Source organism: Physeter macrocephalus, chromosome 10 (genome assembly GCF_002837175.3).
Source record: "Physeter macrocephalus isolate SW-GA chromosome 10, ASM283717v5, whole genome shotgun sequence".
In the NCBI taxonomy this organism is placed as follows: Eukaryota; Metazoa; Chordata; class Mammalia; order Artiodactyla; family Physeteridae; genus Physeter; species Physeter macrocephalus.
The window spans coordinates 4,367,402-4,379,892 of record NC_041223.1 but is presented as its reverse complement, the minus strand read 5'-3'; positions in this window follow the sequence as shown (position 1 = coordinate 4,379,892).

Sequence of the window (12,491 nt, the reverse complement as noted above, 5' to 3'; positions counted from 1 at the left end):
ACAAAGTTGAAGGACACACAATATCTGATTTCAAAAAAGATTGTAAAGCTTCAGTAATCAAGACACTGTTTTAGTGGCATAATTGTTGACAAGCAGATCAACATTTGTCATTTCTCTTTAGTGTTTTTCCAACCTCAGGTAACAGTCTTCTTGTTCCCTGCCTGCCTCTGCCTCCTGCCCTATCCCAAGGCCTATATGTCACATGTGTTAGAATTTCATATTGGCAATAGTTCAATAAAGGAATATCCTGAGAGTAAATCAGGTGAGCAGTGAGAAAGTTTATGAGAACTTCCAGGAAATATGCTTCTTTTTGAAAAGAACACAAATTTATTAATAAAAACAATTACAAAAATAACTCAGCCAACACAGAAGAGTTTAAAAAAGAAAAAAAGAAAGAAAAAGGAAATATCTTCCTAAATCAGATCACCCAGAGAATGAACACTGTTAATATTTTACAAACTTTATTCCAGGTATAGATCTCTTACATGCATTTGGAAGGTTAGATGTATGAAATCATTTTACAAAAATTACATGATAATATGTATGATTCTGAAAAGGACATTATCAACTGTAATTTTATTTGACTTTAAAGTGGAAAATAAATGGAATTTCTTTTAAGTTTTATGTTTAAAGAGTTTCAATTATCAGTAGCAGTCACTTTTACCACATTTGCTTTTGTTTTTATTTTTCTTAACTTGTATTTCACTTTCCCTTTGGCTGAACATCAGATTAGAGATTTTTTTTTCTCTAAAATTGCTCATGATTACTTAAATGTTGTCTTTTATTTAAAGGATAACTTGACTGGTATAAATTTTTCAAATCACTTTTTTTATGAACCTTTTTTTGGTTATGGTTATTAATATAATTTTTTAATTAACGGAGTTCAGAACTTCCTTAGACTATCTTGCTACTCTTTTTATCTGCATCATTCTCTCCTCGAAGACCATCTTTGCTTCTCCTATCTACAGATTTGTCTCTTTTTTATACCAGGAGAGTTTCCTGCTATTATGTCTTAGACTGTCATTACTTGTGTGTACCATTTGTGAACTTCTTAACATCCAATCACCTTATTGAAAATCATTTATATTTATGTTCATTGCCTTTCCACAGCACTTACTTCTTCTAACTTACCTTATTCCTGGCATGTTTATTATACTTTTTTTCTTATTTCTACTGCAGTTTTCATCTCTATAAAGTTTCTATATTTACTTTTTCCATTATTTCCTCATTTCTGCTGGTTTACTTTTCATTCCCATCACATATCTTACTTTCTTGAGGACTTTCTAAATGATGGACATGAATATGTTTACAATTTGTTTAAGATTGAATAGATTTATTTGCTTCTTACTCTGTTTCCTTTGTTAATTATTTTCATGATATATGTTCTTCTTTGGCCTTTTGCTAAGTCACCTTCTCATGTCAATGATTTTTTTCATACTCTGTTACATTAAAATCCATTGGTCGTACTTAGATTTTCAAAGGATGCTTTACCCATGTGTAAATTTGCAACATCATGTAATGGTCATTAGAAATTAGTGATTTCTTGAGCAATGTAGACCTTGTAAAAGTTGCCAAATTTTATTAGCTAGTATCAAAGAGCTAAGATGCATTAATATCACCAGCAGACTCATCAGACAGGTCTTTGAATACTGAGAAGCTGTTGAGCTCAAAAGTGGTGGATATAATTTTTCCAAAATTTGGAATTTGACACGAAAGCTTGAATTTTATCATTAGCTACAAATGCTGTCAATTGTTTTCCTGTATGTAACAGGCTCACGTTCATCATTTTTTGACAAAATATCTGTCAAACACTCATGTCTGAATAATTATAGTTTGTCAGTCTTTCAAATAAAATGATGTATGTGAAAAAAGCAAGTAGTTCATTTTGCAAATGAAACGATGACGCAAGTGTTTTTCCTGGGGACAGCCATCCTTAGGCATGTACCAGATATACTTTATGCAGAAGTCCCTTTTCCTTAAACAGAATATTTTTTAAAAACATGTAAATAAGAGATGAAATTTAATAAAGTTAATAATTTTTACTGCTCTAGTGCGAATATTCTTAGGTGAGAATTGTTTCTTTTCTCAGTGCTGTAGCCACGAAAAATATGATGACTGTGGGTTCACTTTGATGCCACTGCCTTGGTTCATGCTAAACCACCAGCAGTTTTACCCACCCTTGCTTTTCCATCATCATTGCAAATGTCAACACAGCAAGAAGGCAAATGACATCTCAGTATGTTATAAAGGCAGTTTTGACTTTGGGTACCATTGAGAGGACCTCAGGGAACCCCAGGACTCTGGGAACATCTTTAAGAACTACTGGCTTAGGTAAAGTTGTGCAAGAAATAAATCAAACTGTTATCAATGATTGTCTCATGGTGGTGGCATTAAGAGTAAAAAGAAGTCAATCTAGCAACACATCTCTGTTTTTAATTTTTTCAAGGCTTATATTACTTTAAAAATTATGTTAAAGACTCAATAAAGAGAAATAATAAGAAAAATAATTATCATTGTAATTATCACCAGTAATTTGGTCCAGGTCAAAACATAATTATATCCTAACTATGCTGATATCTGCTTTAAGGTGACCTCTATTTTTAAAATAATTATCTAATAATTAATCAGTGCTTAGAAAAAGATAGGGAATTTATGATTTTGCTTTCAATATATATATTTTTTTACTTGGGATAAATGCTTCATTGATTTACATAGGATAAATTCAACAAATGAACTAATTTAACTTGTTGGCAAAATCAGAAGTATGATTTGAGTCTTCTAATCATCAGCGTGTAAGTAAATATACAGGTAAAAATTTAATCCTTTAGAAAGTCACATATTTAAAATAGCTTGCTCCATAGATAAGTTAATGACTTTCACCAAAGTATGCAATAAGGTGAAAAAAATGTAATTCCCCTGTGAGTGTTAAATATATGTCATTAGTCAACAGCCAGTTCCACTTTTTTTTTTTAACATCTTTATTGGAGTATACTTGCTTTACAATGATGTGTTAGTTTCTGCTTTATAACAAAGTGAATCAGCTATACATTTACATACATCCCCATATCCCCCCCTTGCATCTCCCTCCCTCCCCCACTCCCTATCCCACCTCTCTGAGTGCTCACAAAGCACCGAGCTGATCTCCCTGTGCTATGCGGCTGCTTCTCACTAGCTATGTATTTTACATTTGGTAGTGTATATATGTCCATGTCACTCTCTCACTTTGTCCCAGCTTACCCTTCCTCCTACCTGCGTCCCCACTTTTAATGATTTCCCTGAGCTACACAAGCTAGTTGAATTGAATGATTTAATCAGCACACTATTTCCTACTTTCTCATTTATGCACATTAACTGAGAATATAATTGCGCACATTATATGGAAACCCTTTCATGTCCTGAGAGGGTCAACAGTATTATTTCAAGCTCATTTGGCCTGAAGAAACCTGGGTTCTATCTGCTCTACATAAACTGATTAAATACCGTATGCTAACACATGTATGGAATCTAAATTTTAATTGCATTTACCATATTCCTTATAGATTTTGTTCAGCGTAATTAAACCAATTAAATTTATAGCACACTTATTCACAGAAGGTGCTAAGAAAAAAAGAATTAAGGAAAACTGTATTTTCCACTTACTTGATAGCATCTTGAGCTCTTTTAGGACTAGATTAGACATCATTGCAATTAATTGAGTGTAATTAAAAGGTAAAGAGATGGTCTTACTGTGGTCACCCATTCACTAGGAAGTGCTGAGGCACTGATGACTGAAAAGCAATTAATGGGATATTTTCATGACATTTATCTCAACGGACACTCATCAGACTTACGGTTCCAAGAACAAACTTTTGTACTCAATGAGTGTTCAAATGCTAATTTGAAGATTTGAGTGATATAATAAAGATGTGAAAATTTTAAAAAATGGTCCATCTCTGCTGTGCAGGGATTGGCAAACTTTTTCTTAAAGAGCCATGTAGTCTCTGTTGCAACTATTCAACTTTGCCATTGTAAAGTGAAAGCAGCCATAGAGGATGCATAAGGGGCCGTGTTCCCACGACAGAAACAGGCACACAGCTCATGGCCATGCTTTGCCCCATACTATGTCCTCCAGACCTAAAGTCTAGAATAATGACTGTTATAAACAGTGTTCTTATAAGAAAACATGTCAAAAGCAAAAAGCAGACTTGCTTTTTATACTAAACCATATGTGAAACATCACTGATAGTCCTTGAGGTACAAAAACTATCAAAGATTGGATTTATTTGCGGAACATCTAACACAAAAGCCACTATTATATGTGGGTTTGTGTATACTAAACAGATTCATCAGAAATTTGAAAGAATAGTGTATCGTTTTTCCTTTGTTTAGAAATTCATATATAACAAATGCTAGTCAAGACTGATCTCAGGTGGCCTCGGTCTGCAGAGGCTGGAAGCAGGATTTTGGTTCCCCGGCCAAAGATTGAAATCAGGCCATGGCAGGGAGAGTGCTGGATCCCAGCCTCTAGACCAGTGGCCGGTGACAAAACCCTGGCCCGTCAGCCGCGTAGAAATGAATTTCCACAGAGACGGAAAGTAGTGAAACAAGTAAAGTGTTTATTAGGAGGAAAAAGGGTACGTGTGGATAGACACACGGACGGCCTCAGAGAAAGAGCCGCGCCCTTGTGGTAGTTTGAATCACTTATATGGGGCATTTCTTCCAGGCTTCCTCAATCATCTTGCTCTGACTGGCTCTGAGTTCATATTTGGTTTGTCTCAGGGTCCTCCCATGTGTGCATATGCATCTCTTAACCAAGATGGATTCTAGTGAAGAGGCCTATTGGATGGTTGACCTAACCTACTATGGAGTGGCAACCCCCTCCCTTTTTGACCCCCAAGGAGCCTTTCTGCGCATGTATAGTTGGGAAGGTCTCCTTGACCTCGAGAATGAGGACTATGTGGTCCCTTTATCTCTTATGAGGGGAGGGTTCAGTTTCTCTGCCATGCCAGTACTGTTATCTTAAAGTGTCCACCAGAGGCAAAGCTATTTACCCTGTTCCTGTTGTTATTTTTACCTGGAAGTGTAAACAGGAGGCTGGCTGTAAATATCCAACCCGGAGCCCATCTATCTCCTGCCTCAAGACCATTCAAAAATTCTCTAGTTATGAATCAGTGATTACTTCCCTTCTTATTTCCTGAGCAACTAGTGAAATGCACACAAAGAAATTATTCATCTGGTCTTTATTTTAAGGGATTGATGTGGGAGGCTACTGAGATATCAATAAAAAATAGGAAGATGGCCCTCTTTTGTGACTGTAGTTTAGAGGATGGGAGCCGGAAGCTAAGACATCAGGAAAAGGATTTACCATTCTCCTGGGTTGAGCCCCTTGCTGATCTGTTTTGGAATCTGGGAGAAAATTGTCCAAGCAGAACTCCCATCTCCAATGACCTTGCAGCCTCCAAACTGAAGAAGAAAATCTGTTCTAATTCAAATTCTGAGACCTTTGCTTTTCTCCCACGAAAGTCATTTGCTCATGATAGACATGGCCTCACAGCCCTGGGCTAGTCCTAACTTTCCTTTCACTCTTAGCCTAAGACCTCAGAATCACTTGCTTCCTATCAATGAAAAGTCTCTAGGGCAATAGATTTTTTTCTACTTTGAAAGAGGTCACAATAGCTATTGATATAGATATACTTTAGCTTCTCTTCTCAGTGCAGAAAATTTTGCTTTCCATGCTAGGAATCACTGTGATATCCTTGTATTTGGAGAAAACGCCCCTTGTAATCAAATCTTAAAGACACACACACACAGGGCTTCCCTGGCGGCGCAGTGGTTGAGAGTCCGCCTGCCGATGCAGGAGACACGGGTTCGTGCCCCGGTCCGGGAGGGTCCCACGTGCCGCGGAGCGGCTGGGCCCGTGAGCCGTGGCCGCTGAGCCTGCGCGTCCGGAGCCTGTGCTCCGCGGTGGGAGAGGCCACAACAGTGAGAGGCCCGCGTACCGCAAAGAAAAAAAAAAAAAAAAAAAAAAAGACACACACACATTATCTGCACATCAAATGAAGTAAAAGTAAAACACTCTCCAGCTCTCCTATACCCCCTGCCCCTGGGAACACAACTGTATGCTCACAAAGCACCCTATGACCTCACCCTACAATGTAATAATTAAGCTTCTAAAGCGATTATTCCCTGAAAAGGAAAAAAACAAGAACAAAAAAAGCATGCCAGCAAGAGTAGAGTGTACTGAGTTTTGAGGATATACGTGCTCTTACTAGCTGTTTATACATCTCCATTTGTTGGCATAGATGAACAAGGTAATTGTAGATGCCTTGATCCTTTCAGGCTTCCTAAATTTACTTATTCACATGACAGGTCACCCACAAAGGGTCATTCAGTTATCGGTATATTTTTCCAGGTTCCGTTGTTAACATAATTAGGGGTGATGTAAACTTGAGCAATTTTCCAAACCATAATTCATAGTGCACAACAATATACAGAGAAATAAAAGCCACGGTTTTCCTACTTTGGTAGTCCACCATCCATTAAAGCAAGCAGCGTGGAAGCATTTACCACAAGCCAGGCCCTGGGCGAGGGCTTCAGACAGACGCTATCTATCATTTCGTCTTTCATAGCCCCCATTTTTCCCATCAGAAACCGAAGCTGACAGAGGTTGAGCCCCATCCTTGTTCACATAACCGGTCAGTGGGAGTTTCAGGATCTGTACTTGGATCCGAGTGACCCTGGTCATTGTACCATATTGCGTATGCCTAGATTAAAATTTTGCAAGTGAATACACAGTTTAGAGTTCCAGGAGTATCCTTTCTGGGAGTATTTATCCTCTTGGGTACAAATGCAAGAGAAGAAGGGAAGTTTGGAGAGAAGGTGCCTTCTTCCCGACACGGTCCTTACGCCATGTCTCCGCCAGCACCCTCGCCTCTTCTCTTTCACTGCCTCCACAGGTGATGGTCGGTCTGATTCACTGTACAGCAGGACACAGACGCCACCAAGCTTGCTAGTGAGTGGTGTCACTCCACTTTAAAAGATGCTCTTAATAGGGTCTCTCTTAACTCTTCCCTTCACTTCCAATGGTAGGTCCCCGAGCCATTTTGTAAAATGGGACTCAGTGCTTTGCCCCTTCCCTTCTCATGGCAGCTCTTCTGCCATGAGAGGACCTCTCACAGAGGCCGAGGTGAATTCTCTCCTTAATCTGCAATTGCACCTTAAGGAGAGAGTCTTTTCATGGGATTCGAATTGTAACAGGCATAGTTCAGGGCTGTGATGGTCGTGCAGATCGGGGTACAGCGAGAACAAAAGGCGCAGGTGCACAGAGACCGCAGCTGAGGGTGGGGAACGAGCAATGCACCCTTGACGATTGTCCTTTCCCGGGTTCCCCAGAAATCTCACTGCACTCTTGCCTCAGTTTCTGAGACACAGTGTATCCTCGTGGTCAAGTCCCCAGGTGGGCTTAAATGAACTTGAATTGATTTCTATTTGTTTCAACAAAAAAAGAGTTCTAACTAATATGCTAACCAATATACATCTAAGATGCCCTAATAACATCATTCCATGAACTCTGACTCTGCAAGGTCTTTAGCACTGAAACGCAATCTATTTATTTGCTCGAGCCCAGCCTCCTTGTCCATTCTCTTCAAGGATTCTTCTGCAGCTTCACAATTCTGCCCAAGAATTCTTGAAACAGTCAAAGTCTAGGAGGTATTTTGCTAATGTTTTGAAACTTATGGGGATTCTGATTAATGTACCTTCCTGGCAAGAGTTATGTTTCTGAGATGCTGTACTGCCAGTATATTTTTTCCTATCATAAGTTTCCCCAAATGATTTTTATACAAATCTAGCTATTCCTTTAAATAATGATATAGCGTCTGCATGTAAACCTTTATTCAGTAAATCACTTTTGATGATAGATATTTTCAATGCTAGTATTACAGTTTCTAATGCAAAATTTAAGCACTTTACTTTTATGGTTTCTTAATGTTATGAATCCTCTGAAAGGATATTTTGTTGATTGTTCCACTATGGCTTATCCTCTTTATTCCTGGACAAATAAATCAAATTTTACCTGCATTTGTAACCCCTCTCTTGGAAATATTTAAGAATGAGTAATGACACAGTATAACTCAATGAACCAAGCTATAACTGATGATTCTCCAATCTGGAGAAAACATACAAGCATATAATAGAATGTGAGGGACTCTGGAAGGAACATGTCATATGGTAGAGTGAGGAGAAAGCCTGAAGGTGTTAAATTTTCGAAGGTAACAGCTCATTAATTTATCAGGTATGTTCTATGAGCCAGAAGCTATTCTTGGCGCTGAGAATACAAATACTAATAGAGCAAGAGGTCTCAGTCTATGTGAGAAGAGTCAAAAATGCAGGGCAAGCGTATCTTATAAGCTTCAGAGGTTTTCTATTTGCTGCTATTGTGGCCACTCCAGGGGGATAAACTCTATTCTTTTACTGTTCCACATTCATTTTCTTATTTTTGTCATCCTTTTATCAAGTAGGATATTTTCTGGCCGAAACAGGGAGTATTTTTTAAAAGTTCATTTTATCTCCACTCTTGGCTTATTTTTTATAGATGTTTAGAAATCTGTTTTTTTTAATGTTTGTCCTAGGGTCAAAATATAAAAAGTTTAATTCACCGCATTCTGTGTTCAAATAGTTACAGATGGCTACACGTGTCATGCAAGCACCCTGCAATAGTAAAGTTATCCTTTCTCCCTTTCCTCTTTTTTGCTATTGTTGTCATATTTTACTATTGTTCATACTATTGACCAACAATTCATTGCTACCAATTTTGTTTTAGACAGTAAATACTTTTTTATAGCTAATTAAGATAGAGAATATACTGTATATATCATCATTTAATAATTTCTGGGAATCATCTCTTCTTTTTTGTAGATCAAAGTTTATGTTGGTATAAAACTTCTTCTGCCTCAAGAAATTTCTTTAACATATCTTACAGTGAAGGTATAATTTATGAATTTTCTGATTTTGCTTGTCTGAAGAAATTTTTACCTGTCCTTTACTTTTGAAATGCAATTGGCTAGGTGTAGAATTCTGGATTGACAATTATATTTTTCTTTCTGCACTTTCAAGATGCCATACCATTTTCTTCTGGCTTGTATAATGTATGATGCAAAGCCTGCTTTATTTTTATCTTTAGTCACTGTAATGTGTTAATTTTGGCAAACGTAGAAATTTGAATATTAAGTGTTCAGATATTTTTCTTTCTGGTCTTGAATTTATCTGGCTTAATGTTATCTAAATATACTGAATCTGTGTTTTATATTTTCATTTGGAAATTCTCAGCTGTGATCTCTTCAAATACTTCTTCTGGCCGATTTGACCTTTCCTCTGTGTCTGGGGTTGCCATTATGCATAAATTACACCTTTGGATACTGTTCCACAGCATATGGATTCTGTGATGTTCTGTTTACCTCTCCCCTACACGCCCCACCCCGCCCCCGACCCCGCCGGACATACTCTTCTTTTCCATTAGTGTTTCAACTTTGGCAGTTTCTATTGAACAGTCCTTCAGTTCATTGATACTTTCCTCCTCCTGTCATGTCTACTGATGGACTCGTCAAAGGCAATCTTCGTCTCTATTATTGTGCATTAATTCCTTGAGTGGTAGGCGGAATAACGTCCCCTAAAGAGATCCACATTCTAATCTCTGGAACCTGTAAATATGTAATGTTACATGACATCTTACTCTGTTCAGGCTGCTATAACACATTACCATAAACTGGGTGGCTCAGAAACAAGAGAAATGTATTTCACAGTTCTGGAGTCTGGGAAAGCCAAGATCAAGGCCCTGGCAAATGCAGGGTCTGGTGAGGGCATATTTTTTGGTCCATAGATGGCCATCTCCTCACTGTGTCCTCACATGTGTGAAGGGGAAAGGGAGCTCTTTGTGCTCTCCTTTATAAGGGCACGAATCCCACGCATGAGGTCTTCACCCTTATGATATAACTACCTCCCAAAGGTCCCCCCTTCTAACAACATCACATTGGGGGGTAGAATTTGAACATATGAATCTGGGGTGGAGGGAGCACATATATTGACAGGGTAAATGGGGATTAATTTTACAGTTGGAATTAAAGTTGCTAATAAACTTAATAGAGTTTAAAATAGAAAGATTATCCTGGATAACCTTGGTGGGCCAAAGGGTCCTGCAGTGTGGAAGACGGAGGTAGAAGAGTCCAGGTCAGAGCAATGTAACGTTAAAAAGACTCAGTTTGCCACTGCTGACTTTGTAAACAAGGCATAGGGTCAGAGAATGCAGTCAGTCTCTGCAAGCTGCAAAGGACAGGGACAAGAATTCTCCCCCTAGAGCTTCCAGACGGGAATGCAGCTCTGCCAGCATCTTGATTTTTGTCCAGTGTACCTATTTTGGATCTGACATCCAGAACTGTAAGATAATAATTTTTTGTTGTCTTAAGGCACCAATTTCTCAATAATTCATTGCAGCAGCAATAAACTCATTCGCATTACATTTCCACTTGACTCTTTTTCGTCTTACCTCTTAAAATTTCCATCTCTTCATGCATGTTGTCTGCCTTTTCCACTATGAACATAGTTTTCATACTTATTTTGAATTCCTTACTGATAGTTTCAATACCTACATTATTTGTGTCTGATTCTGTTGACAGCTTTGTTTATCAGAAGTTTGTTTTTATTTTCTGAGCCTATAAGTTTTGACTGATGTTCACAGTGTATATGACAGTATGTTATAGATATGGTGAGTAGTGTTTGTGCCTGGAAATAGGCATGCTTATTCTTTAGCTACGTCATTATTGGTGGTAACGGGAGGTTGAATAAATCATGTCAGGAATTGATCTGGATTTGGAATTTGCTGTTTCCATGTCTGCCTTCAGTACACCACTGACTTCAAATTCCCCCAGTGTTACCTTGTGCTTAGGTTCTGATAATTTTCCAGAGAGTTTTACCTCAATGTATCTCTCCAACCACAGCTTTAGGTGTTGCCTTTGCACTTATACCTCAGAGAGAGTCTAGTTTCTTATTCCTTCCCCTCCTTCAGCAACAGAAATTCTTGGTTGCTTGGTGCTTGGTAGCCTTGGCAATGGGGCCAGGGGATTGTTTTCCCGGTTCAGCCTCTGTCTTACATCCTATGTCTCTGGGTTTCAGGGATAGAGCTTTCTAAGTCATCCTGCTTCTTCCCCAGTGATGGAGGATCTCTAACTGCCTGGGTTCAGGATGATTTTTCTGTACTTCCCCAGGATTAGAGAGCATTTTCTTTTGCCCTTCCACAGGTCACTGTGGGTCTTCATGTATGTGTACTCTGTGGTTGATGTTGCTTATTTCCTTTCCTCCAGAGGCAGAAACTTTGTTCCTCAGGAGACAACTATTTTTAAAAATGCAGAAACCCTTTCCGACTTTATCTCTTAGAACCTTACAAATTTTGGAGGTCTTTACCATCAGTCCTGCGTGCCTACTCTTTCACTGTTACCACGTAGAGTACTCACTGCCTTCCAAGGTGACCCATGTGCTTCAGGAGCTGTGTTTTTGTTCATCTTTTGAGCTGTCGCCTGTGGGGATGTGAACACTTTTGTTACTTTCCTCTTGTGCTCTCCAAGTACTTGCCCTTTGTTCAATCTTAGCCCGACTCATAGCAGTTCCAAATAAAAGCTGAGCTCTCAGATTTTTGTAAATCTCCTGGAAACAACTGCCATCTTTCACTACTACGGGTCCTCCCTTTTTCCAGTTCTTCTCTGTCCCAATATTCTGTTATTTTTCTTATGCCTTCTTACCAGTTCTGATGGTCTTTCTTGCTTTTGATGGCATTGCCATATTGTTTGTAATTTCTGTTTTCTCTCTTTCCTAGGCTGAATATGCCTTTTCTGGTTTGCTCTTGCTGACTTGTCTCCTTGTCTTACATGTTTTCAGTGAAAAGGTAGGAAAATTCAGAAATAAACTCTCTCAAGTTATTCCTATGGGAAGCTACTGATAGTTTACTAATTTTCTTGCTAGTTACTGAATTAAGAGTTGTGTATTGTGATTGATGGTTCAGAGATTCTCAAAACTGACATCACCAAGCAAACTTTTAATCTATATTCTCTTCTGGACCTTATGGAAAAAATTTGCTGATTACTAAACAGGCTACATTTATGAAATAATTGCTCATTGTCAAAGAGATTTATAATTTCCAATTAAAGTTGCTAATTAGCATGAACATCATGAGTTACTCTCACTGATTGATATAGTAATAGACAAAACAAAGAAAGAAGAAATTTTAATTATTCTATGTAATCTTAATGCTGATAAATTTGCATTCTCTTTTTGGCTCTTTAAAAGATTGAAAACATATTTAAGACACCAATTACAATCAACATGGAAGGATTCTGAGTACTCAAGGAACAAATGTTGTGAACCACTGAGAAATAACTTTTGAACTTTCTTTTTACTTATGGACTTCAATTGCTTTGCAGTTCATGTAAAATTCTTTACCCAATTTTGCATGATGAAAATAAAAC